This window comes from Oncorhynchus kisutch, unplaced genomic scaffold (genome assembly GCF_002021735.2).
Source record: "Oncorhynchus kisutch isolate 150728-3 unplaced genomic scaffold, Okis_V2 scaffold3980, whole genome shotgun sequence".
Lineage (NCBI taxonomy): Eukaryota > Metazoa > Chordata > Actinopteri > Salmoniformes > Salmonidae > Oncorhynchus > Oncorhynchus kisutch.
In genome coordinates, this window is record NW_022265925.1 from 112,343 (window position 1) to 118,342 (window position 6,000).

Sequence of the window (6,000 nt, forward strand, 5' to 3'; positions counted from 1 at the left end):
TCGGGTTGGGCCTCTATGTCCCCCCTCCCAGCAGTGTATTCTCTCTTCAACTGCTGACCTTATATGGAGTTGAGTTCCACAATCCTCATTGTCCTCATCAACTGGCCTGCCTTACCAGGAACTGAAACCAAACCGCTACCCTTTGCCACCTTCCTTATAAATATTGAGCAATAACACGTTTGATCAGAATATCAACTTTTGGCACTTCCCCTTGTCTCACTCAGTACTTTGCATACCCAAAGTTCCTATTCACCCTTCATTGACCTTTAACATATACATTTCTTATACGTGTAAAGTTATCAATATGTTCTAATATGATGACAGGAATATGCATATTTCAAGCCAGAATCCAACAGGTGGAAAAGTGAATGTTTCTCTGTCTCCCAACTTCATAATTGCATTGATCTCAGTAGAGTCATGTTTTTAACTTGCCCTATGTTTGACAGCCACACTTCAGGATAGTCAGACAGGGCAGACGGGGAATCTTCAGAAGAAGATTGAGGGTCTTTACCTCAATGTGAAACAGAGGAAACACTACCTCTACCGTTTGACAGGTAAGCACCAACAACAATATGACCTCAAACACATTATTAATCAAGCAGTAAAACTGATATGTGAAAGAAAATGCATTTGTCATACATATGAGACCATGTTTATGATCAAATGTAGGCATGACATATGTTAGTCATTCATCTAATGCAAAACATTTCATTAAACTGAGAAATTACATGACAATAAACAACAGATTATCTTGTGAGCCACAACTCTGCATGGCTTGTACAGTATATAATAATTCTATAACATATCTGTCAGAGTGGATTCTAATCTCTACACCCAATAGACACAGTTAAACTAAGTCATTCTTAAGTTCCCCACAATTTTTAATGCATCAGTATTTACACTCCAATATATTAAACAATTTATTTGTGATTCTTTGGAGTCACATTTTGGTTTCTAGTTGCTTCTGTCCATGGCTGTGCCACAGCTGTGTGGTTGCGCCCGACAGTGACAAGTGGCAAGCAGGACATCCTGATTGGAATAAAAAGTAAATATGTGGTTTTTAAGGACTTTACTTCTATTTACATGTTTTTAAATAATGTAATTAATTACTTCTGACTCAGGCTGCCATAACCTGTCCGTTCCTGCTCTGAACTGCTCCGGGTGTCTGAGACATTGGACAATGGGGCTGTGCGAACCTGTAAAGAGTGGCTACTGGCCAGCCACCGTGACTCACCAGACCATCTTCACAGTGGACCTCTTCAAGTCCTTTAAAGACATGAAGGTGTTGGCCCCAGGATTCTCCCGTCAAGCCTTTGTGGGAATGCTTCATGGAAGAACAAAGCACTTTGGCAGGGTAAGTGTGTATACACTGTTCTAATAATATGATAATTTTAAGGAATTAGCTGTTAATATTTTTCCCTAATATAAAAATTGCCCCCTACTTATACCTCTGTATGTTTAACATGTTATTAGAGTGGAAAGATATGTGGTGACACATTCCAGAAGGCATTTCTTGAGTGGATTTACGACACGGATTGAAATAGACACGTTTTGTGTAAGCGATCTCCTCCATTGTCCTGCCTGGTTTGGATGGGAAAGCCTCAAGGTTTGTACTACCTTCTTATTTGTTGGATGTTTTGTTCAGGGAATAATTATACATTCTTAAAGTGCATGCTGTTCTTTTTGTAATGAAGTATATGTTTGTGGTGATTGTGGTGGTTAATTTCTGTATTACCAAATGAGGAGAGAGACAAACATCACACACCAGTTATACTTAAACTACATATTTAATAATAAGAGCTTTGCAATAGCACTGACTTTCAACTATTACCCATTTCTAATGAACTTGTCAACACAATGGCCACTGAGATTTTTTATAAAATCGATCCACCCCCCTCTTCGACATGACAAACCACAGATATTAGGAACAGTTCACAAAGGAAGACTTTTACTTGAGAGAGGAGAATCCTATAGCCAGATAGCATTCGCTATAAATGATCATTCAGTTTGGTCCCTAAGACGAGGTTCTAATCTCGTTCCTGGTACTTCATAGAAGAAAAACACCAACTCATCCATTGGCATAAATCAATTGTCAACTCTAGATACTCCCATCTCAAGTAAACCCCTCTCTACCCCACTCCTGGACAAGCTCACTGAGGGGAGTGAACTTCTAGGTCATACACTATCCCAGGATAAGTGCAACATCAGAGAGGACATACAAGGGTTCCAGACACTGCCATACACCTCCCCCCAATAGAAAAGGAGGGAGTGACTTGCACACAGACATTGTGGAGACAAATAATTGTTTCCCCATGAATCACTCCATCCCTTCACGTGGTTTAAGAATAGGTAAAGACACATTCACATATGAAAACAATGTTCCTCTTCCCTTTCTGATATTCTGCATAGCACCAAGGACATGTGAAAGAAAAGCCTGACCTCTCCCCTCTCTGGGCCCCAAGTACCTGAGCCCCAGCTGAGGGAAGAAGTGCAACTGCCAACACCAGAGTCCAAACGGATATATTCTAATAACAAGTATATCACATAAGCATATTATGCAGATAAGACATCTTAATTATCTAATTATTATTATTATTAGTAATATTAGACCATAGATGAGCCAGTGGAAAATAGTCACTCCCCAAGCACCAAACACTGACTGAACCCACCCTAACGGATTCCAGTCGATGTCAGGCTGGTGTTCCCTTTCGAGAACACCACTAAGCTCTTTCAAATGTTCCACTACAATAGTCAAATATTAATCTCCCTGGGGTATGAATGTACAGCAGTGATCTCCTATCATTTGACACACCCCTCCTTCATGTGCTAGCAACATGTCAAGTGCCACCCTATTTTGTGTTGCCATGAGTCGAGTGGCTTGCAACTCTGGTCTTATAATAGAAAACCCTGAAGTGGTCAAATTTACCAGGGATTCCAAATGATATCCTAGCCTATCCAACTCATGTGCATTCTCTGATGCCCCATACCAGGGGATTAAACCGCGCCACAACTTTTCCAATTTCAGGGATCGTCGCGAGTCACTGGGGACATAATTGGATTGCGAGATGCCCCTCTTAATTCATCTTAACCTGCTTGGAATGGAGGAATTATTTTTATGCATTACCACAAGGAAGATGTTTAGTTTACAAAAAATACAGCACCCTGTCCAATTTGTTGGTAGGTAGAGATAGGCTTTATCACCACAGATCCAATAATGATCAGTAAATGTTGCCGAGCCAAATTGATGAGGAGAACAGTCGTCAGTTTCTGCATCAATAATGGTGTGCCCCACCCTCAGTTCAATGGGGTTTCCAGAGCTGCATGTTCCCTTCTTCCAGCTACATCCTATTGGGAAAACACTATAATTGACACATGTTGACATTCCCAGATAGGATTCATTAAATTGTGGTAAGGAAATATTGCTTGGGTTGTGACAATGACTGGTCCTGAATGGGGTTTGCTGGGGTTGGACTTGAATAGGTTCTGGTACACGGGATCTAGGTTCTGGTACACGGGATCTAGGTTCTAAGATGATTCTACTGCACCAATGTGAACAATCAAATCGACCTCTTAAATCCTTTGTTGATGATAAATCACCATTAATGCATTTATCCCTCAGTGTTCTACCTAGTGAGGGTTGACCCACTGTGTTCTCATTGGACAATAGCACTTCTAGTGCACATAGTGTCATTAATGCTGACCTCTACTGAATACTGTAAGAATGGGGAGATCGCTGAATGTGGAAACAAGCTACATACATAACAGGAGGTATTTCCTAACATCAGTTCAGTCTTTACTGTATAGTTAAGCAGCGACCACCAAGTGTTTCCCTCGTGATTCCTACTGTGATGCTCATCCAGTGGATGCATCGACCTTCTTCTTCTTTCGATATGGGAGCGGCTATTGTTTTCTGGTCTCCTGTCCTGAGCCTGCCGTTGGCTGGAGCTGGAGTGGCTGTTATTTAAGTCCCGCCATGGGACTGAACGGTCCTCAGTCGAGGGCCCGTACCATGTTGTCCTTCCAGGACCGGTTGTCCTTGAGTCACTGTCCATATGGCAACTGTAATGAGAAGGCTCAAGACAAGAGCAAGAAACATGATGCGTAGAGCCTGGGCCTGATCCTCCCATGGCCATCTAGTCGGTGACTTCCGGCGTCTCTGGTCCTCCATCCTCAGGGTCTGGTGGGCAGTATGGCACCTTCCTGCAGTGGCTGGCGTGGATCCAAGTAGACCTCTCAGCTATGCGAACAGCAGTGGGGGTAATCAGCATCACCTGGTATGGTCCAGTCCACCTCTGCTGGTTCCAATGCTTTCGTCTCAGGTCTTTAACCACTACCCAGTCACCTGGTTGCAGTTTGTGCAGGATCCCCATCAGAGGCTGGGATAGAGCCGCTTTCTCCCTGGGGAAAATAGCCTTCAGAACATTGTTTAGAGCAGTACAATAACTTACCATGTCATCGTCTTCTTCCGAAGAGGAGAGGTGAAAAGCATCAGAGGACCAATATGCGGCGTGGTAAGTGTCCATGGTTCTTTTAATACGTAAACGTACACATGAACAACTGATTACAAAAAACAAGAAACGTGTGAAACCCTAAACAGCCCTATCTGGTGCAAAACACAGAGACAGGAACAATCACCCACAAACACACAGTGAAACCCAGGCTACCTAAGTATGATTCTCAATCAGCGACAACTAATGACACCTGCCTCTGATTGAGAACCATACTAGGCCGAAACATAGAAATACCCAAATCATAGAAAAACAAACATAGACTGCCCACCCAACTCACGCCCTGACCATACTAAATAATGACAAAACAAAGGAAAGAAAGGTCAGAACGTGACAGTCACAGCCCATCAGTGTCAGCTTGTTCTGTGGGAAGGGAGAATTGATCATCCTCATTGGTCTATCTGTCAGAACCTCATGAGGAGCCAATCCAGCGGTTCTGTGGGGCCGCCCTCACATGTACATCAGAGCCAGGGGGCATCGCAGTGACCCAGGAATGCCCTGTCTCTGCCATAAGCTTCTCCATCTTAGATTTTAGGGTCTGATTAGCGTGTTCAACTAAACCGCCTGATTGCGGCCTATAGCTACAATGGGTCCTAGGTCTATCTGCAGACTCTCAGACAAGTTCTGTATCACCAGGTTCACAAAGTGAGAGCCATTGTTGCTGGTTAATTTAGATGGTAACCCCCGCCTTGGGATGATCTCCCTAAGGAGATTCTTGGCTACTGCCATAGCAGTGGAATGTCGACATGGGAAAGCATCTACCCACTTGGAGAAGGCATCCACTATCCTCAGACAATATTTGTAACCCTGACAAGGAGAGAGTTCAATAAAATCCATCATTATGTGTTCAAATGGTCCTTCAGGGGTTGGAGCCGACAGTGGCATGGGAATCCCTCTTCCCATGTTGTTAGTCACATTTTGCACAAAATTGTTCAGCAAACACAGAAAACCCAGGTGCAAATCAAAATATATTTACAAAATCAACAACTCCCCCCTTTGACACATGATCCCTACCATGTGACGCTTACGCACACCACCTCCTTGTCCTGTCCCTGCTGGGGCTGCTCCCTGGTAAAACATCATCTGGGCAGCCTGTAGTTTCTGTGTCTTCACTTTTTCTTCCTTCATTTTTTCTTCCTTCTGAGTACTTTGTTGTCTCTCAGCGTGCTTGCAGTGCTGTACCACAGTTGCTAATGGCTCAGTCTCCCAACTGATGCAGGTAGTCCTCACAGCATTCTCCAGGCCCGGTGTCAGACCCCTCACCAGGGTGTCTTTCAGCAGATCCCCATATGCATGTTCGTTTGGTCTGATACCACTGTGTAGCCTGAAACAGGTCTCAAGTCTCTTTCTGAAAGCCTCCAGGCCCGCGTCTTTCTTCATAGTGCATTCTCTGATTGCAGTCCAGTCGGTCTTAGTTGGATACATCTCCACAATCCTGGTCAGCAGCTCCGTTATCTGGTCCTGATATGTACCATTCTCAGCCCACAGGTAG

At 43.6% G+C, this 6,000-nt stretch overlaps 1 long non-coding RNA gene across 1 annotated transcript; it reads left to right on the top strand.

Moving 5' to 3' along the window:
- Positions 1-400: 400 nt before the first annotated feature.
- On the top strand, positions 401-1,600 carry LOC116372960 (uncharacterized). The gene is made up of 3 exons (XR_004209461.1): positions 401-554; positions 1,122-1,354; positions 1,474-1,600. It is a non-coding gene; the product is annotated as an uncharacterized LOC116372960 (long non-coding RNA).
- Positions 1,601-6,000: the final 4,400 nt, after the last annotated feature.